Source organism: Numida meleagris, chromosome 3 (genome assembly GCF_002078875.1).
Source record: "Numida meleagris isolate 19003 breed g44 Domestic line chromosome 3, NumMel1.0, whole genome shotgun sequence".
Taxonomy (NCBI): Eukaryota; Metazoa; Chordata; class Aves; order Galliformes; family Numididae; genus Numida; species Numida meleagris.
In genome coordinates, this window is record NC_034411.1 from 92,715,769 (window position 1) to 92,739,055 (window position 23,287).

Consider the following 23,287-nt stretch of genomic DNA (forward strand, 5'->3'; position numbering starts at 1 on the left):
TGCTTAGTCTTTCCTAATGTGTTATCTGAGCATGATTAAACACAAATGAAGCAAAGGAACGATTTCACTGCTCAATTCTTATGAAATGTTAATGTATGTATTTTTTTTAAATCTACAGGGAGAGCTTATTTAGCCAAAGAAACAATAACAGAAATAAAAAGAATTTCTACATGTGTAAACTTCCTGTTAGCACACCCAGTGCTCTTTATTTGTTAATCGTGTTTTGAGTTTTTTTTGCGATGTACACTTAAAACCCACAAAACTGCTCTTACCGTAGAAGTTCTGATTCTATTTTAGTACAGCAGCAGTGTTCACCATGGACACAGAGTTACAAGGCTACCAGTGATGGTATCACACTGGTTCCAGTTCCTGTGATCCACAAAGACTCCTGGCCTGTGACAAACCTCTCCTGAGATTTTACCTCATTGCAGGTGCCAAATATGAATTCAGTGTAGCTCTTCTTTTCCTAGCACCAGATGAAAAATAGCACTTTCAGACTGTGAGAAAACAATAAAGACAATAAAATGTTGTTTTAAGGGAAATCTTTCCTAAGTAGTGCATAAGAATCCTTTTTTGGGGGGAGCAGGGAGGGTGTGGAGGATGGGATTCATTAATGCACTTAATGTGGTTTGTAATTATTTATATTTTCATACAGAATGCCTTTTCAAAAAATGCAAGTCTTAGCCAGTTGCTTCAGGAAGTGAGTCAGTTTTGCTCTGCTTTGTGCAAGCACATACCCCCTTGCTATTACATACATTTTACTCTGCGTGTCCATCACTGGAACTTGCATGTAATTATGTTTGGCCCAGTAAGTTTGCAACTTCTAGAACTATAACATTACTACACTTGAACAGTTATTAGGGATGCAGGGATGTAACTACAATTGCTAAATGGGATAATGAAAAATGAATGAAGTGAAAGAACCCCTGGAGGCTACTCGGCATTTACTCTTTCAAGTAATGCACTCTTATAAGACTGTCAGCTCATCACAACAGAGAATTATTTAGGGAACTGTGTGAACGGTATTGCTTCACAGCTCTTACAGATACCCAGAATATAAAGTGTGCATTACACAGTAAAAGTCATAAATAGTCTCTTTCCTGTTTTCTGCAAAGCACTGTTACTACAGTTGCTTAGTTCATTACAAATACTCCAAATGGGAAAGCAAAGGAATAAAGCAGCAGTGTACTGTTGTGTTTTATATACTGTTTGCAAACTCCATTTACTGCCATAAGCAAAGCTAACTAGTGAGCCTGATTATCACTTACATTCTTTCAGGGATAAACTAATGCTGCAACATTTCATTCTTACGCACTATCTTTTAATAGGCCAGCCACAGTAATGCCATCGTTAATGCTGCTAGACGTTTTAACACTTGATATAATTTTATGCAAAAACAATTAGTTAAGAGCATTATAGATGTGACTTAGATGACATTTTAAAACTGAATGATGTGCAATCCTCGTGATACTATTGGGATCACATGCAAAATATGCATTATACAAGGAAATATTTGTCTTGCACTATTTTTTTGGAAAATATTCACATATGCTTAAAAGATATCTGTATGGTATTATTTATCAGGGACAAAAAGGTAGTAAATATTTGTACTGAAATACAATGTAAATGGTTTAATAGAAATATTATTTCCATGTATTATAAAGGCTAACAGCCCATCCAAAGTAAAGAAAGATCCATGTACATTTTCCAGAACTTTTCTAAGCATGCTGAGGCTGTGTGGAACAAGAAGCAGCTGTCATTTGCATCTTTCAGAAGGAAACAACCTCTTCATGTGCAGTAACAGAATAACACAGTAAGGAGCCATGGATCAGTTCATGACATTCTAGGATGTCATTCTAGCTGCCCTACAAAATCCTGTGCACATGCATCATGGCATGATAAACCAAGACACTGCACAATAATGTCTACATAGATATACAGAGGCAGCTATTCCCCTGATTTCTCAAATACCAGGAAGAAGAACTTCTTTTTGATGGTTACAGTCAAACTCATAAGGATTATTTACTTCAAATCACAGCTACCAGAATGGCGGATTAACACAAATTCATGCAACAGATATGTCCTTGCCAACAGGCTTCACACAATCTCAAACTGTGATATGTTAAATCCTGTGCACCGTGATTAGGAAGTGGGAAGAGAAGACTTTGAGTGATGTGAGTTAATTAGATGCAGTTCAAAAATCCTCTTCTCCTTTAGGTTATTCTACATCATTACCCAGTGCTATTCAGGTGCTAATGAAGCTCTGGAATAGGCTGTAGTCTCTATCCTTGGGGATTTTTCAGACCCCGATGGACAAAACCCTGAGCAACCCCAGTTCAGCGTTTCTCTAGCAAGGACAGCATGGATGATCACAGGAGTTCTCCAAATGACTGAGTGATTCCATGCTCTTTGGGGTTGCACACAGCTGCCTATAACCCTAACTTTTACACTCAGCATCAGTGAGGGATGAAAACAGTCTGGTCTTGTTTACGGGTCAAATAAGGGGGTAATGGGGTAATAGCTTTTTGTAGCAGGACAGATTTGCAGGCAAAGCTGCAGCTCCTAAAGTCTCACAATGCAAATTTTACCTTTGAATCTAAAGTATCTAATTCCTGAATCATTTCATGTTCACATCAATGAATCCGACCTAGGTTTCTGTAGTCTGTTTCATGAACATAACTGCTTCCATTTTCTCCTAAACACTGTCACCAAAGGGAAAAAACACTGGTTATATATATTGTAACTAGCTTCTCACTTTCCCTCAGGACTCCTACATGCTTATTTTGAACCAGTCATATTCACAAAACTTGATGCCAATGGCACAATGAAAAAATGTACAGATGACTATTTCCTTATTCTTGCTTGGCTGCTGTTGCTTTAATTCTTTCATTTCATTGATATCTTATTCCACTGATGTGTCTCTGAACAAACTGTTAGTGTACTTATATGCTCTGGGTGACTAAGCTCCATTGTGGAACAGTCAGTTTGTTAGTCTATGTTTAGCATTGCCATGGTTATTCATTATTTATTCCCATCTCATCACAGGCAATATGTGTATAAAATTGCTGATGTTGAGATTGGTGTGTTGCTTGACTGTCCCAAAAGATAACTCAGTCAAATAGATAACTGGTTGAATTATGAAATATTAAAATAAATATACAACAAGCATCCATATTAAATGCTACCTCAATCTTCATTCCTGTACTCAGAGAGAAAGGGCATCCCCAGCTAAAAAAGATTCATAGGATCTTTTAGTATCTTAGAACTTTGTCCCCAGTGACAAGTCTTAGGGGAATAGTGGTTGTTTCAATTCAAATGTGCAGAGGAAACAATAATCTAAACATTTCACTTTTTCCTACATCAAAAAGATAAACAAGACCCTTAAATTATAAGCTTGTTTTCCCACAGACAGAAAGTGAAGTATATAGGTTTCCCTCATTTCTTGAATTATTCCCACTCACCCTTATTTTTTTTCCCTTTGATAAAAAGTGCTCCTGTCTTCTTTTCTTCTCTTTTGCTCTTTGCCTATTTTACTTTCCTGGACCTATCACACATTTCCTGATTTGGTTCTTGTTTATCTTACATGAACTCACTTCAATGAAGTTAATTTTATCTTGTCTCAGTCCTGGGCTGCATCGGAAGAGGAGTGGCCAGCAGGGCAGGGAGGGGATTGTCTCCCTCTCCTCCACCCTTGTGAGGCCCATCTGGGGTACGGCGTCCAGGCCTGGGGTCCCCAGCGGAGGAGGGATGTAAAGCTGTTAGAGTGGGTTCAGAGGAGGGCCACAAAGATGATCAGAGGGCTGGAGCACCTCTCCTATGGAGAAGGGCTGAGGGAGCTGGGCTTGTTCAGCCTGTAAAAGAGAAGGGTCTGGGAGACCTCACTGTGGCCTTCCAGCACTTAAAGAGAGCTTATAAACAGGAGGGAAATGACTTTTTACATAGTCTGACAGTGATAGGACAAGGGGAAATGGTTTTAAACTAAAAAGGGGGAAATTTAGATTAGTCATCAGGAAGAAATTACTCCCTCAGAGGACGTTGAGGCACTGGAACAGGTTGCTCAGAGAAGCTGTGAATACTGCGTCCCTGGAGGTGCTCAAGGCCTGATTGGATGGGACACCACTGATCTGGTGGGAGGCAACCCTGCCCATGGCAAGGAGGTTGGAACTGGATGATCTTTAAGGTTCCTTTCAAGACAAGCCATTCTATCATTCTGTGATTAATATTCAATATATTAGTCTCACGATGACTCTATGAAGTAAGAGTTAGATCCCTCACAATAAGAAAGGTGCCTGAAGTGGGAGTCATATGTACAAGTCAATGAGGAGATATCAGCATCTCCTCTTCCAGAGACAACCTTTGTTGTGAAATCAGTTTATTCCATAGAGATCTGAACAGAAATTGAAGTACAATTCACATCTCCTCTGGATTCTGTGTAGCTGATTATAAAATGCTGCTAGTGGATCATGAAAAGCACAACTGAGTCCTCTGTGCTCAAGAGTGTAATGATTAAACATGGCTATGCATGGAGCTCAGGCGCCTAACTTCCAGGTAGGCTTGGCTGAGATGGGACTGATCCATTAGATGTGGCATTTTTAATACACGAGACCCTGTTTCTCCTCATTTTGCTGGATCCAGTGTTTCCTTTCTCCCATCTCCTTACATCTTAATCTGGTTCATGCTGACCATCAGTAATGCCGTGGCACTACTTTGCTCTTTGTCCTCCTTTTAGCTGAATGTCTGGTGCCCCAAGCAACTGTGTTAGAATACAAATAAATAACAGTAACATCTACTGGCTGTATCTATTCTTGTTCTTAAGACTCTTCAGTGTCTGATTATAGGAATTTCAACAAAAACACAGTATTTTCCTCTAACAAAAAAAAATTCTACGAATTAATTGTTATTACTACATTTGTAAGTATTTATTTAATTTCGATAAATACAAACAAGCAAAACACCACCACAAAAACAAACAACAACAGCAGAAAACACACAAAATTTTGATGGCATAGAGTATTAGAATCTTATTTAAAAGATGGCATGCAGTTGCTTAAGGACTCAGAAAGTCTTTTCTGTAAATACGCTATACCAACTGCAGTGCAGAGTACATGAATGACAGTCTGCTATCATATCCATTTGGATAAGTTTATTTTTTTTTCATCTTCTAATAGAAAATCATGGAGAATTTAAGGAGAGATTCTTAACCACAATGTGTGAAATCAAGCCAAACGTTTCACATATATAAAGAACACAGCTAAGTCTAAGCAAGCCAAAACATGAAAACATCTCTGGCACCACCTACAGAAGTAAATCAGTATTAGCTTTCAAAGTTTTCTGTGGAAAAAAAAAAAAAAGAAAGAATGAAAGAGAAATGAAGAGGATTCAAAAATAAATAAGTTTGTGACAACACAAAGAACTCATGTAAATAGAATTAAATGGATGCTCAGCCCTCTACTGATGAAATGCTGTTTATTAATAGCTGCCGTGCTTCCCATGCAACTTATTCAAATACCAGAGTGTACTTACATGCATGTGAATGGTCTGCAGGAAGTGATAAATGACAAGATACAATTTGCAATGTGCAAAAATCACTCTTTACTATGGAGAAATTACTTTCTAGTGCTCAAAGACTATGTATATAGATACATCATATTTTCACAGCTGGATTTTTGAATAGAGCCTCATTAAAGTGGTATAAATATACACCATATTGTTGTGTGTGTGTTTTTTTTTTTTTTTCTCATCAGCAACAAGACTGCTTTGATATGGAAGAATGCTGTTTCATTATATCCACTCCAGCTGTGCTCATCTTTAAAGCCCTTGCATTTGTGAAATGCAAAACCTAGCACTTGCTCTCAGCAACAGCAAGTTGATAAAGTTGGTTGAATGGACCATAGTATGGAGAACAGATCAGATAAAAGACGTAAGGAACTTTAAAATGGAGATAGAATTTTGGCAACAAATATTTTTTCTGCTATAACCCATTATTGTTGCACAACATTTTTTTTTTTTAAGTGAGGGTCCTGTGGTTACTATCCTTGATATTGCTTCAGATTATTGCTCAGACCTTTACAAAGAAAATATTCCCATAAAAAGTGATTGGAAAACCTCAGTTAGGGTCTGTGCTTAACCATGGGCTTCAATCTTGGTTATGAAAAATAAGCCAAACATCTGTGTTGTTAAAGGCAAATCTGTTGAAAATCATCAGGGCCAAATTTAATTTCTGGACTCTTTAGAGGCAGGTAAATGTATGCCTTCGAGATATGCACCTGTGGCACACGGTGAAGTAAGGGGCAGCGTAGACCCATGGGCATCTGCAGTCCAAAGGACACAGCCACTGGGCTGGATGTGCTGAAGGAGGCCACAGCAATGCTGGCAGACTGCTAGCTGATAGGTCTGGTTTACCTTTACAACTATTTACATTTATCTATACCAAGTATGCGGCAGCTCTGTTCTTCTCACTGGGCATTTAAAGAAAATAAGTATAGTGTGAATATGTTCATGGAGTAGCTTAATGAAAATCTTTTTTTTTTTTTCACGACGGTTTCTAATTTCCCAGCAAACACGTTTGCCCCAGAAATTACCATGTAGTCACCAGGTAGGTATCAGATTCAACAAAATTGCTGTATATATTCACATTTGTGTTCTTCACAATGATGGATGGTTATATAAATTGTCTATAAACAGTCTTCACTGATACTCATTACAGAAAGTATGTCCCTGATGAAACTACTTGAATGATTGCACTGACTGTAGCTCATACGGAAATTAGACTGGAGATTGATTTAACATCATTCCAATTCCTTAATGATTTTTTTTTATCTAAAACAAAGTATATGCAATCATTACATTTTAAAGTGAATGACTAACTATTAAACTTGAGATTGTTATGATCCCATTAAAATAAGTCTATTCCTGTACTAAGAGCAGTGATTCACTACTCACAAGTGAGCTTTACTTCACACAGACCACTGACGTTAAATGGTAATCTTTAGCTGAACCATAAGTAGAACTATTTTCTTCTCAAGCTGCAATAAAAAAATCCAGCAAACAAACCATTTAACCTGTGCAGGTGTCTCACAAATATAATTTACCAATGAGCCCAAGTTCCATGTCATAACAAAGGGCACTGGAGAATATGTAAGGGGAAGGGAAGTTGTGGAGTCACCATCCCTGGAGGTTTTCAAGAAAAAGATAGATGTGGCACTGAGTGACATGGTCTAGAACAGTCACGGGCTGGTGAACTATGATGGTTGGACTAGATGATCTTACAGCTCTTTTCCAACTTTAATGATTCTATGATTCTGTGCTATTGCCTAAGACAATAATGTACATACTTCCGTACAGTCTTTCTGCCTCTATAAGTAAAAACAAAAAACAAACAAACAAACCAAAAAAAAAACCAAAAAAAAAGAAAAAACAAAAACAAAAGAAAACCCAACCCACCCTTGTTTATCCAGGATTTTTTTTCCATATGCAGGTACAGAGAGAGCAGAAGTAAAAGCATCTTACCTCAGTCAGCTGATCTCCTCTCAATTCACTGCCTTCTATCATCACTACTAGAGACAAGTTTCTTCAAAGAGTACCTCAGAATATACCATGTTGGATGTTTAAGAGAGTTCTTAATTACTTTTTTAGTCATTATCAAACCTTCTAAATCTTTCTCTCTCTCTGACTTACACAGAGAGCATAAGCTAACTTAGTTCACAGGCACCTGAGATGGGTCAAACAGAGTCCCTCCTAGACTATGGAGCAATAGGAAGATCTTTAGCTGATCAGCTGTGGAGTGCCTCCAGGTATCAACCAATAGAAACAAGGATGGAAAAGAAAAGGACCACCAATTGTGTTCATGCAGTCGGTTCTTTCAGGTGCAACATATAATGTACATATCAAAAGCAGTATGCTTTTTTTTTTCCCCTAGGGAGAAACAGATGAGTGTCAGTGACATCTGCTGTTACAAATAATAATAATGGTAATAATTTGTGAAATTACCATACCTGAAAAAAGATTATGCAAAAAAACAATCTCTTTTCTAATTTCAGGTTCTTCACTTTGTACATTTGATAGCAGTTTTGGTATTGTCATTTTCACTTTTGTCTCTAAATTAGCAAGTTTCCTCTTTCCTTGGGGAACAAAACTTACATCTATCAGGTTTTGGTTACTTTCATTTCCCTTCTTTAAACAGATCGTGTAGCATCTCCACTAATGCACTGCAGTCAAGAACAGGAGGAAGAGCTGTTCCATTTTCTGTCATACAGGGACTGCAAGTTTTTATATCCGTTCTATTTACCTTATCCACTTTTTTATTATTTCCATGGCTACTACCATTCCTCTTTGTAAGGACAAGAGTCAGTAAACTTATTCTGAATTTATTCAGTGTATTTAAGTTCCAAATCAGAAATTGGCCCTACAACAACGTGCTCCATAACAAAGTATCTGTAAAGAATACGTTTAGCATGTCCTGTGTAAGTTCCATCCAACTTGAGATTCCAGTGAACATCGATAAGCACAGAGCAAGTTCTGTTATTAGAACACTTCAAACTCCGCCATAAGAAGTGCAGAGAGAGAGAGGCACCCCCAGCCTCAACAACATTTGTTACAGCTTCCAACAAAAGTGTATAATGGGTGGATGTGTGAGTATCACTCTTACATGTTTAAGCTAGACCTCGATGTAGTTTGAAGTAGAAAGAATTATGGTTTTCAAAAGTTATTAGTGGATGAGGCACTTCCCTGAACCTTAAACTATACATTTGCAAGTATGTGATAATATATATATATATGTTACAAATAATTTCATCTTTAGAAAGGAGTTGACATAAGATAAATCAGAATCTTGAAGCTGAAAATCAGTAAGCTTTCAGACTGGAAGTATTAACGGGATATTTTAATTCTGTATTATTTTGATGTTTGAAAAATTATATTGCTTTGTGTGGAGTAGACAATACATGTTTACTTCCACAGTCTGACACAGCATACTGCTAACAAAAACAGAGTAATTAGAGAGCTTGCAATCTCTTTAGGAGTGGAAAGGCATACCAACACAAAACAAGGGGAATTATGTCCAGAAAACCCCACTCTGCAGCTCCTGGTGCCCTGACTGATCACAGTGGGTCCAGTTCTCAGCTCCAGGCCCTTGCTGAAGGAGGACCTGATGGTGCTGGAGAAGAAGCTGTAGACAGACCACAGCTCCAGCTCGTCCAGGTGGCATTCACATAGCACAAACATCAGAGAATGAGTTCCAGCTCCTTGAGAGTTCCCATTCTGGGAAGGCCTGCCTGCTGCCCCTCCATCTCTCAGCCCTCTCTTCCAGAGAGGTTTGCTGTCTGCGCGTGTTAGAGATTTTCAGAAGAAGCTGCCGTATCTCATTAAGCAGGATGACTACTATCCACTTGTTTTATTCAAGCTGGTGTGCAGGAGGCTGCAACAAGGAAACTGTAGAACATTAAAAGAGACTTTACATCCCTTGGAAAGACATTGAAGAGATTGGCAGCATATGCAGTGTTCTCCTTTGTCTTCCCAATTGGCAGCTGGGACATGGAAAGAAAGAGGAGAATAGGTCAGCTAAATGATTGGTTGTGAGGATGGTGTCATGATCAAGGCTTTGGCTTCTGTGATCTTGGACAGGCTTATCTCACAGCTAAACTAATTTGCAATGAATTGAGCTAAGACCTTTCCTAAGGTTGAGGCTTTCCAAGGAGAGTAGCTCCTTAAGGTGCCACATCTTGACCTTGCATCTGAGTTAGCAGATAACTGAGCCTGATTTGACTCCCCCAGTCTGGAAAATCCAGGTTTTTCAGAGCATCATGGCCCCTTTTCTCTTGGTCTTGGCTCTCTCATTACATGCCTCCAGCCTCTTCCTCACCCTCTAATCTAACTTTAGCATCTTGTTTTGGTATCTGTAACCACATCAGTGAGATGGAGCAGGCTGACCTGAGATATGACTTTATGGTTCAGCAGCAAAAGGAGACACAGTTCTGACTTTTGTTATGTTTTGAAAGATTTGCTCACACCACGTTTATCCATGCCTTCAAAGAGAAAAGGTTTTCACCTCTTGGCTGTCTCAGTCTGAATCCAGTCATAGTAGGTATAAGCACAGGTGCAGATCTGATGATTTTGGCTCTGCTGCACAGTCTTCTCCCCAGCTGATGATGGTGACCTGAAACCACTTCATGGTGTTCCAGTAGCTGCAAACCAGAGGTCCCCCACTGTCCATCTATGGCACAAAAAGGGCGTTAGAGCAGGCTTAAACCTCAGGTCTCTCATAGCAGCTGCATCTCAGGCAGATTCCCTTGTTTGTTTGTTTGTTTGTTTGATTGATTGTTTGTTTGGAGTCCTTTTAATTTAGAATTCCCCATCTTCAGAAGGCCCTGTTCCACCTGCCTGCAGCCCCTCCATCTCCCAGCCCTCCCTGGGAAGCAGAGCTCCATGGTGACCTTTCCATGGAGCAGAACCTCTGCTGATTTGAGCTGTGCTGGAGGGAACTGTGCTGGGCTGAGGAGGTGGCAGCGTGTCCCCCAGTAACTGCATCTTTGCTCCTTCCAGCCCACCCAGCCCTCCTGTCTGTCCCAGAGAAGAGCAGAGCTCTGCCTCACTGGGGGGTCCTGAGCAAATATCCCAGCTCCTGTTCTCCTTCATAAGCGAGATCGAGGAAAAAACATGACAAAACCGCAGCAAAACACTGCCAAAAGAAGCACAGGGAGAGGAAGGCAGCCCTAGCTACCCTCATCACAAGGAACACAGACCTTGCGGGCAGAGCTGGGAGTGACAGTGGCTGAATCCCCACACATACAAAGCCCCCCCACCCAGGGAATGCCTCTCCCAGGGATCGCTGCAAACATGGTGTGCAAACAGGGCAAGGTCCATGGGTGAGATCCCTTTAGAACTTGTCTTTATAGATAAAGGAGTGGAGCAAAGCTGGAAACTTTAAGGATGCCTCTCTGAAAGCATAAGCTCTCTGTGCCTCAGTATAGGAAATCAAGTAGTGGAGGCAGGAAAGTGACACATCTGAACAAAGACCTGCTGGTCAAACTGAGGGATAAGAAGGAAATGCAGAGGCAGGGGAAGCAGCGCTGTGTGGCCTGGGAAGAATATAGGGATGCCATCTGGACATGCAGAGGTGAGATCAAAAATGCCAAGGTGCAGATAGAACTGCACTTGGCAAGGGATATGATATATGATCCTCTAGGTACGTTGGTCAGAAGAGACAGAGGAGAGTGTACCCCCTTTGACAGATGAGAAAGGAAAATGGAGAAGGCTGAGGTACTCAACAAGTCCTTTGCTTCAGTCTTCACTGGCAGTCTGGCTTCTCATGTCTATCACATCTCTGAACCTTATATCCCTGAACATCTAAGTGGGAACTGGGAGTGCAAACTGTCCCCTAGTGTAAGAGCAGAGCAAGTCTGAGACTGCCTCACCAGGCTGAATATGTACAAGTCCATGGGGCTGGACAACAGGCATCTGAGTCCTGAAGGAACTGACAGATGTGGTTGCCAAGAAAACCCATCATATTTGAAAAGTCATGGGTGTCAGGAAAAGTCCCCAGTGACGGTAAAAAGGGAAACATCACTCCCACTTTTAAAAAAGGGACAAAGGGGGACCCAGGGAGCCTCATCTCTGTGCCTGGGAAGATTATGAAACAGATCCTTCCAGAAAACATGTTAGGGCACATGAGGGATGAGCAGGTGATCCAAGACAGCCAGCATGGCTTCACCAAGGGCAGATCATGCCTGACCAATCTGGTGGCCTTCTCTGGTAGAGAGATGGCATTGGTGGACAAAGGGTGGGCAACTGATGTCATCTACCTGGACTATTGCAAGGCCTTTGATGTGGTCCCGTACCACATCTTTATCTCTAAATTTGAGAGATATGGATTTGAAGGGTCCTCCCATATGAGAATAGGTTGAGAGACCTGGGACTCTTCAGTCTGGAGAAGAGAAGGTAAGAGGGGATTTCATAACTGTTAGTAAATGTCTAAAGTGCAGACTCAAGTTGATGGGGGCAGGCTCTTTTCAGTGGTGTGCAGCAATAGAGCAAGGGGCAATGGGCAGAAAATGGAATAGAGAAAATTCCATACTGTCAATGGAAATAAAATAAAACCATGACACATACTAACACAAGGAGGAACTTCTTTACAGTTAGAGTGGTGGAGTACTGCAACAGGCTGCACAGAGAGGCTGTGGAATCTGCTTCTCTGGAGGTAATCAGGACCCGTCTGGACACCTATCTGTGCGACCTGCTTTAGCAGGGGGGTTGGATACGATAATCTCTAGCGGCCTCTCCCAATCCCTACAATTCTGTGATTTTGTCTTTCTCTGGATCAGTGGATAAAGAATTGGTTGGAATGTTGCAGCCAGAGGGTTGTGGTAAATGGCTCTATGTCTAGGTGGAAGTCAGTGATGAGTGTTGTCCCCTAGGAGTCCATCTTTGGGCTGGTACTCTTCAACATCTTTATCAGTGATATAGATGATGGAATCGAGTGCCCCCTCAGCAAGTTTGCAGACAACACCAAGCTGAGTGTTTGTTGTGTGTGCAATTTTTACAGTAGAAGGAAGGGGTGCTATGCCAAGAGACCTCAACAAACTTGAAAGGTGGGCCTGTGAGAACCTAATGAGGTTCAACAAAAATGATCCAAGGGCTGGAGCACTTCTCCTGTGAAGACAGGCTGAAGGAACTGGGCTTGTTCAGCCTGGAAAAGAGAAGACTATGGGGAGACCTCATTGCAGCTTCTGATATTTAAAGGAAGATTATGAACAGGAGGGAGACTGACTTTTTACATGGTCTGATAGTGACAGGACAAGAAGGAATGGTTTTAAATGAAAGGAAGGAAAATTTAGATTAGATGTCAGGAGGAAGTTTTTCACTGAGAGAATGGTGAGTTTTTCTTTTGCTCATGAATGGTATTTCAGTTAACACTTGATCAGCCAACTTTTATGCAGGGAAAAAAAATGTTAGAATTAAGATCTATGAAGAAAAATCACAGAGGTAAACATAAGGATTATGAGCTGCACTTTACAGCTATAGAGATGCTCAATAGGTTCAACCCATGAGATATTTTACATAGTTCCACAAAAATAAGTGTGTCAGTGTCTCCTGATCAGCTCTATCTCATCGTACATAGTAGCCTTTCTGTTTTACAGCTTTTTAACCAGAACTGACTGTGATATGTTATCCCCTGGATCTCAGTAGAGGTGATACTTCCACAGATTTACTGCCTGTAAGTACCTGAGTTATTTGATTGCTCCCTAGTTACTCCATTTTCTAGAGGAAATTATTTTTTAGGCCCAGATACTTGAAAACACTTAGGGCCTTGCAACAGTATTAATGTTTCATTCATTCACTGTATTGGTCATGTCTGAATACAGTTGTCTGTAAGGTGTTCATGTCTCCAAAACACCATCTCTATCAGGCTGCTCCAAGGTGACAAGCAGAACTCATTCATAACTTGTACATGTTCCTACATGCTCAGATTCTCTATGTGAAGAGAGAGCTTGCCTGTATTATACCCTGATTGTTGTGTGACATTGACGATGACAATATAAATAAAATTTTATTAATACATTATTTTGTTAATCTAATATCTAATATTAATTATATTCACTTGACCCTATTTTGCCTGTATAATTCATATTCATCATGCTTGGTATGGTTTGCTTCCTTTTCTATTATGCATTTTCTCCACCATAGTGGAGAAAGAAAACAGAACTAAGAGGCAAGACCACTACATCTTTTTTCTCATTTTCAGGAATTTTTACTTTTTTACATGATCACTATCACTTTCAGCTCCTAATACCCACATATTTTGCCCAGCTATATCATTATATATGAGAAATAATAATATGTGCAATCAATTGAGTACTTGTACAACAATGGCTTCTTTAAAAGGTCAGAAGCATAAGATTTCTAGAATAGTAAAGTTTGATAGATCAAAAGCAACGAAATTATAACATCTCAATGCAGACTGTCAGGAGCTGACTGGTCAAGATGTACAAATGGGAAACACTACAAAAGAAATAGGCTTTTATAACTGAAAACAACAACAAAATAAAACAATAATTACAGAGAGGCATTACCAGTAAGTTGTAAAAAGTGGGACTTCATTAGAAAAAAAATAGAAGGTGAGGGAAAATCTCATACTGGTTTTCCAACATTCAGATTTTAAATGTTTACTCTAATCTTTACCTGTGCTTATAGTAACAGAGTTGCTGTCCAGTTATCTCTTTTGAGTGACCCTGCAGGCTAGCCAGACCAAATCAGTGATTCAAAGTAGGATTAAAAGAGCTGGGCAAATTCAGAGAAGAGAAGAATATGAACTGAATAAGAGATAGATTAAGTGGGATGCTCTTCATTCCTTTTCATTTTGTTTCTTTTGAACTGGTTGGAAGGATCCATTCCTGTATCTAAATCTTAAGTAACATAAGATTTCAAGTAAATTAAAGTTTCTTTAAAACATTGGGGAACATCTTTATCAATGACATTGATAATGGAATTGAGTGCACCCTGAGCAAGTTTGCTGATGACACCAAGCTGAGTGGTGCAGTTGACACAATGTAAGGAAGGGATGCCATTCAGAGGGACCTCAACAGACTCAAAAGGTGGGCCCGGGTGAATCTAATGAGGTTCAACACAGCAAAGTGCAAGGCTTTGCACTTGGGCCAGAGGAATCCCAGGCATATATACAGACTGGGAGGAGCAGTCATTGAGAGTAGCCCTGCAGAGAAGGACCTGAGGGTCCTGGTGGATGAAAAGCTGAACATGAGCCGGCAGTATGCTCTTGCAGCTCAGAAAGCAAATGGTATCCTGGGCTCCATCAGAAGAGGGGTGGCCAGCAGGGACAGGGAGGGGATTGTCCCTCTCTACTCTACCCTTGTGAGGACCCATCTGGAGTACTGCATCCAGGTCTGGGGACCCCTGTACAAGAAAGACAGGGATCTGTTGGAGAAGGTCCAGAGGAGGGCCACAAAGATGATCAGAGCGCTGGAGCACCTCCCCTATGAAGACAGGCTGAGGGAGCTAGGCTTGCTCAGCCTGGAGAAGAGAAGGCTGCAAGGTGACCTCATTGCAGCCTTCCAGTACCTAAAAGGGAGCCTATAAACAGTAAGGGAATCAACTTTTTGAAAGGGTGGATAATGGCAGGACAAGGGGAAAATGTTTTAAGTTGAAGGAGGGAAGATTGAGGTTGGATATCAGGGGGAAGTTCTTTACCAAGACAGTGGCAAGGTGCTGGAACAGGCTGCCCAGAGAGGCTGTGGATGCCCCATCCCTGGAGGTGTTCAAGGCCAGGTTGGGTGGGGCCCTGGGCAGCCTGGTCTAGTATTGGATATGGAGGCTGGCGGCTCTGCCTGCAGCAGAGGGGTTTGGAGCTTGATGATCCTTGAGGTCCCTTCCAACCCAAGCCATTCTATGATTCTATGATTCTATGAACACAGACAGAAACGTAGACTCTCCAGTGTCTAATGGATTGGAAACATTTAAAGTGTGTGTTTTCAGTCACTGCATCAGTAGTAAAAATCTCAGTTTAGAATCTACAATAAACTCATTATATTCTGCTTGAAATACTGATTTATGAACAATTCACACATCTGTAATTTTATTACTTACCCAATGCTACTTTTCAGAAAGTCTGCATTGCTATTTTTGAGCAATTGCCAAACTTCTTATTTCCTCTTAGCTCTAGGAATTTTAGGAATATATAATCACAAATTGAGGGAATCCAATACACATATGATCAATCTGAATTTTCCTCACTTCGAAAAGCTGCCACATTTCAGGCAGGATACACTTCCCCTAAAAAATAAATGAAACGTTATACTGGTACTATTACAATATTGTCTTGAATAATTAAAATAACATGTCCTAAAAGAGACAAAAGTTTCCTAAAACTGATATAGACTTATTTGAACAATGCTCTGGAATAAAAAGGTTAAATTTACATCAGGTATATGTAATTAATATCATACAATACTGTTCAAGCTAATTTTCCTGCATCTGTCTCTAAAAGGTTATGACATGTTGAAGTTAACAAAATGGATGTGTTTATTTAAAACTGACAGTGACATGTAGTGCAGATGATAACTACTTGAAGTTCACACAAAAATAGATCTAGAAGATACACTTCATGGGGACCCAGAAGGAATATCAATTGTTTGTTAAAAAAAAAAGAGAGAGAAAACAAGAAACGTATGGCATATTTTTTATTTCTGCATATTAGAGGCTCCTAGATTTATTTCTTTTCATTCTTCTGTAAAGTAAAACTGAGCTAGCAGTAACAGACACTAGTTGAGGTGCGTTGTTAATTGTTAGGAGATCATTAATTTTAGAATTGACCAGAAAATCATGAGAATTTGTAGCCAAAAAATTTCATGACAAGGAAGCAAGGTTCTGCAAATGCATTAAAGCTGTTAGCTGGAAAACAGTGTTTAGACTAAGAGCAGTAACCTAAGGTTAAGAGTCATGTACAAGGAGTCTGGTCTTATTTTACAGTTAAAGCTGATTGTGGCGGGAAGGCAAAATTGGAAACACTGAATTTAAATGAGGTACTTAAGATCAGGATGACTCTGTGCTATGAAATAAACAAGGCAAGGTGGTTCTCAATAACAGGGCAAATAAAGTAAAATTAAATGAAAAACCATTAAACATTGTTGAGGGAATTGATTATTTAAGAATAAGCATTAATCAACATCTAATTTGCATTTAATTTTTTTAATGTTTAATTTCTCATTAAACATTAAGAGTTAGGTACTAATTGATCATGCATGTTTAAACTTACAGGTGTATATAACCTACCACTAATGATTAAATAGAAAAAAATTCAGATTATTATTATTATTATTATTATTTGCAGCTATGGTTAACATCTTTGTAACACACAGTGACTTAGAACTTATTTAGTTATATAGTGCTGTGTGTTTCTTTCCTCCAAGATAGGTTGAATGTTAGTAGTACTCTCAGGGAAAGGGTAAGCAACCCTCCGCAGCCCATCCTAGTGGTCACCTGGAGATGGGGAACAATGGTTTTCTGGTTACTGAGCAGAGCAGATTCCTTGCTTTTCTCTCTCTCTCTCTCAACTGAACTTATACATGTTGATTTTCCAATTTAAAAAACATATTTGATGTATAATATACTGCACTGATCTTTCATGCCTTTGGAAATAACATCAATGTTTATGCAATTCGAAGGGGTAAAATATTAGAGAAAATCTCAAGCTATTTTTTTTTCTTTCTAAAAAAAGAATCTGGCCAATTTCAAACATAATTTTTGTCTGTCAAAGCAGCTTAGAATTTGACAAAGCTGTTGTTACATTCTTACACCAAATTTCTAAACCTTAAAAGTTTACTCATTTTTTGTGATACCTGAACTCTCAAGATCTTTGCCAGAGTTTCAGGAAAAATTACACAGCAGGACTGATAGAGATGAAACAGTAACACATCAATACATACGACATTGATGGACATTCTGAGAGGCTTGTATATTGTCATTACGTATAGTAAATTATTTTATAGCTGAAATTTCAGATATCAAGAATATTGACACTGACTAGCAGTGCAGCATTTAACAGTGAAAAGTAAATAACATATTGGGATGTGATGGTGTTGCCTCGTTCTCTGTATACTTTAGGTCTGCAGTTTTCTCATATGTTAAAGTAATCAATTCCACTTGCAATCTAAATGTCAAGTCCTATATATTAAAGGTTAATGTAAATTTTCCCCCTTGCAACGAGAAAACAATATTCTATAAACATGGAGAAAAGACACACATAATGCTAAAATGTTTTCAACCATTAGGCAGGAAGATGCTGTCAACAACAGGAAGAATAATGATCATTTAAGCCGTTACAAAAAGATTAGCAACAGTCCTTCCTTGGCATATGCATGTAGTTAAAAGTTAATTTTACTGCACGTATTGACAGTCATCGTTTTAGAAATTCCCATGCACATGAATAGTTAGGGAAGAAATAAGATTATTTAAGAAAACTATGTCTACACATAAGTTTTTGCAATCTATTTTTTCTAAATAGCAGAGCTTGAACGTTGGATTTTTCCTATTGCATTTTTTTTCACTTATTGTTTCAAAGATTTCTTTTTTTTAGCCCAAATATTGTGAATATTTAAACTAATGCTATTAATTCTTAAGTATGTTTTGCGGTTTTTCTCTTTCCATTTCTTTTGCGATCCAATTAAAAAAAAGTTTAACTTTTTTCCAGTGTTATAAAAAATAACTAAATATTCATCCAAGTGTTCCTAAAAGCATTTCCAATACATGTATTCTTTATTTATATTCAAACCAAAAACAAAACAAAACAAAACAGAGAGCATCATTCCAAAGTGTTTTAATAGCTAGATGATTCACCAAGGCCGGGGAAAACGAACAGGCATGACTGCAGGTACAGCTTGTCATAAGGCTGGAATTTGAAATGGGCTTTCTCAGTGCCTAGAAACTGAGCTCTCTCTCCTGGGCTAATGTGGCCCTTGGCAGGAGAAAGCTGCGGCAGCCTGCCCAGGAACATCTAAGAGGCTGTTGATAAGGGGGCTCCACTGGGGTGAGTCTTAGCCTGGTCAGAACTGTGCATTTGAGTTATATCCCTTTCTAAATGAGGTCCCATTCATTAACACTTGTCATGAGGTTCCCTGCAGTGTCTGATAGGCAATTCCAGATTAGGCTTGAGAAACCTCTGTGAACAGAAATGTTACTGAAAACAGCTCATTCTTTAAAAAGAAAAAGCAAGAAGAAAAACAAAAAACAGCTACCAACCAACCAACCCAAACAAGCAGCAGTCAAAAAAATGGTTTCAATCAACTGTCAACATATACCATGTTAAAAAATTCCCTCTCACACCACCTTTAGGAGGACAAGAATGTTGAGACATTATTTGCTCACTGAATTTGTCAAACTTCAAGATGTCAGAATGGTGTCCACCTTTCTTTCAAACAAGGATCAGACCGTCTAGTTATGTGAAACATGGTATTGGATATCATGTTCGGTGCACGTGATCCCAGGTACGTACCTTACACTTGCTTTGCTTTCAGAGTTGACTTGAGTTCATAAAATGTTTGGAAAATGCTAAAGAACTTCATGCAAGTTTAGCACTGTAGTTACTAAAAGTTTTAATTAAAAAAAAAAAAAAGAACAAAATTCTGACTAAAAAAAGTTAATCAAAGGCTAATTAATGCAAATGTTCCACAGCAAAAGTTCCCAGGTGGTGTGCAGGGGCTGCTGAGGCTGTGGTTTTTTTTGTTTTTTTTTTGCTCCTAGTCACTTCACTAAGTAACTGCTGTTCCCCACAGTCAGAGATAAGATACAAGAATGGATTTGATCTGATCCAGCACAGCCATTATTTTATGCCTTTTTTCTGCTGTCTTTCAGTACAGAAAGATCATATTTTGTCTTTATAAATCAGTAATTATTATTTTTAAAAAAATTAGGAAACATAACCTACACACACACACACAAAAGGCAAGCAATGTTCTAACATCAAACCAAAAACGGCGTTGCAGAGTCTGAGTGGTGTCCACTCCACAGTGTGCAACAGCATTCATATTTATTTTTAATTGAAGAATATAGCCATAAGCTGTAATGGGGGAGCAGCTAATTGGTCCTGGAAACTAGGGTAGCAGGTTGATGATCTCAATATCAGCAGTGGAGGGCAATGTGAATTAGTAATTATTTCCTTTGCTTCAAAGAAAAGGTCCTCTCCTGCACCTTCAGTCTGAGAGGAGCCCAAGGGCAGAAACAGAACCACCAGCCACTGGGAGGTGGAGTTCTCTGCTGTGAGAACATCTGCACGAGTGCTAAGTTATTTCCACTTTCCTAAGCAGCATGCAGGAACATTTTTTGAGGAAAAGCCCTACATGCCTTTTACCAAAAGCTGGATGTATTCTGTCTAGTGTCAATGCACAGATATTAGTTTTCATTATCTGGATGATTCCTCTGCTTTCATGGAGGGTCAGAAAAGGAAATATTATTGGAATACCTGGCAGAGCTCCCTATTCTTCCTTCTGCTGGGATCTATTAAAATGAACTTTTCAAATGGGAATAAAAATACGAATCCAAATTTATGTAGCAGTATCTAAACATTTATTGTAGACACTAAAGTGTGAAGGTAATATCTCCTAGAAGAAAGGAAATGGCACTGGGTGAATCTGGACATCCTCATGCAGAATTTGGTAAGCTTCATGGAGTAGACTTCATTTCCTAGATTTCAGCAGGGAAAACCAATTCTCTACCCTGAAACTCTCAGTGTCCCTCGGGGTTTAGGTGTCTTGCTTGTTTGAAAATGGAAAAATTCTTGAATACATGGAGAACTGAAAGATCTGAAGGGCCTGACAGGCCTGTCATTTTTTGTCTTTGGGTATCAAGCTGAAAATGAATTTAACTGGACTAAGTAGTCACTGAGAAGTTCAAGCTAGTGGACATTGAATAAATGCTTCTGCCACAATTTGTTTTGCGACAGCCCAGACCTGAGTGCTTGCCACTCAGTGTTTATTTGACAGGCTAGTGGGTTTTCTCTGCTGTACGTAAACATGTATCTGGTTTAAACCCAGCTTAGTATGTCTGTGTGAGGTGTTTTATTTGTCTTATAAGGCTGATAATAGAAGACAGAAAGTTACATTCATAGCTATTTTGTGATATTACTTGGCCTTATTTCAATAGTTTGTGATTTTAATAAATAGTTTACAGTAAATCTTTGCAAAGATACATAGATTTCAGGCATCCTATGACCTATACTAAAGCTAGGCACAACTGCAGATGAAGTGCTTTTGAGTCTGTTGTCTTAGAAAAAAACATTGAATACCACACCTTTATAATTAAGTGTAGAAACAGATGCTAAGTTAATATTTCCCAAGAATGAAATCTTTTCCTTCTATTGACATAGGAGCTGGAAGGTTAAGCAAAGTAAAGCAGCTCAGATGTAATTACCAATTTTTCTTTTTATTTAGAGCATTTGCCACATCCATCTGTCTTGTATCTTCCTCTCACTTTACCATTTGCATGTCTACAGTTAGCATGCTATCACATTTTAGGTAGAATATCTTCATACTCTGTTTGGGTAACTTATCTTTTGTTCTCATACCACAATTTGGGAAATTGTAACTAACTTTCATACATGGAATAAGAAGATAAATATGTAGAATTATAGCAATATATTTTTTAAGACATGAACTGTCTTGAAATCTTGCTGTAGTGCAGAGTTTATCAATAGTTTCAAGCTGCAAATCTCATTTGATAGGAAAATGCTAAGCTTTTAGAAAAGTCGGAGAAAAAAAAAGTATTCTCACTGATTCCCCAGGTATCCATCCTCTTTCTTGTAGATAACTTTGCTCTAATGCTTTGACAATAAAAAATTATTTCTGTAGATGGTTGACCATAAATAATTCCAGATAGTTCTGGTTCTGGATGATTGAAGTTGTAGTATGATTCTGATAACTTATTACTAGCTGTGTACAAACATTTTCAATGGTCAGCTGAAACGCAGTTTGAGGAGGGGAATTGTGGACATCAACTCAAGGTGGAAGAGATGTCATAAAAACTTGCAGAGAGGAATACATAACCTTCCTAACCAAGGAAGAATAAAACTAATGAACTTGGAGGTCACACCAAGATAGATAGAAGCAAAATGAAGCTTCAAAGAGTTTAAAAATAGATAGTGGTCTATACTGTCAGCTTAGGGCTCAAGTCAATATCCAGAATATAATAGAATAGTTGGAAGGGACCCTCAAGGTCTAGCTCCTGACTCCACACTGGACGACCCAAAATTCAAACCGTATGTCTAAGAGTGTTGTCCAAACGCTCCTTGAACTCCAGCAGCTTGGGGTCATGCCCACTGCCTTGGGGAGTCTGTTCTATGCCCACCACTCTCTGATGAAGAACCTTTTCCTAACATCAGTTTAATTGGCCATTGGTGTGAAACTACCACACCTCAACTTTGTCTAAGCTTAACAAACCAAACCTTGTAAATCTTGCCGTCAAGACTTTTCACCATCTTTGTTGCTCTCCTTTGGATGCTCTCTAATAGTTTTATGTCCTTCTAATAGTGGCACCCAAAATTGCACGCAGCGCTTGAGGTGAGGCTACATTACAGGCAATCACTTCCCTTGACTGGCAAGCAATGCTGTGCTAACAAAACTCCTTGATCATCTAAACTGCTTATGTGTTGGCTCTTACTATACCTAAGAGAGGAACACACTTAGGCTTAGCAAGAGATGAGCGAAAATTTGAACCCTTCCAGTTAAGAAACTTGAACCTTGTGGTGTAAAGAATGGAGACAAATCTAATCATAGAATCACAGAATAGCTTAGGTTGGAAGGGACCTTAAAGATCACCTAGTTCCAAACTCCTGCCATGGACTAGTGGGCTAGATCGTGTCAGAAATACTTGCTACAAAATCGTAAGTCACAAAATCAGTCACTGGGATTAAATTGGTCCGTGAAGAAACATTCTTCCAATAGTTTGACTGCTTGCATTTGTTAGGGTTTCATCATAACATACCATCTGCTCTTTTGTATCCTTCTTTATAGCTTTGACTTTCAGAGAGATGCTAGTGATTACCTCACATCTCTATTATATAAAAAGAACTGTTTGCTAGTTCAGTGTTCAGAAAAAAAAAGTTTTTGTCAGTTACTCATCAATTTGCTCATCTGTTTGTCCTATGCAACACGATGATTTCAAGTCTGCTGACACTGTCACCCAAGGGAGTATGATTCATTCAATAATTTTCCTTCCTTCCTGCCTATTTCTTTTAAATTTGCTAGAACTTTGATATAACCCATACATATTTTTTCACCTTAAACAATTCTGCACTTACCAGCATTACATTCATTTCACTTTTAAAATCGTCTTTTCTTATTTTAGACAGGAGGCTTGAGAGTACTGAAAAAATTAAGATAGTTAAATTAAATTAAGATAGCATAAAATTTTGGTTTCTTAGTCTTAATATCCCATTCCTGACAGGATACATATTCTCTCTTCCTACAGAAAATATATTCCTTTTTCAAGAACAAAGACTAACATGAATAACAATACCTTTGTATTCACAGAGTCAATTTTTATCACAGTTGTCAGAGAATCTTAGAAATTTTTCAGTATGGAGGTCATTTATGATGCTTCAGGATCCATTGTAAATCAGCAGACTTCTCAGTCAATGTCCTGGCACCGAATCCTGCAGCAAAGAGAGCACAATTCGTTGTAAGGAAGCCCAGCAGCGACTTCCAGTTGAAGCAGCGTAGAACTTCCCACAGCTGCTGCAAGTGAAAGGCAGTTGAGGAAGACAGTGCACTGGCAATGGCTTCACATCAGA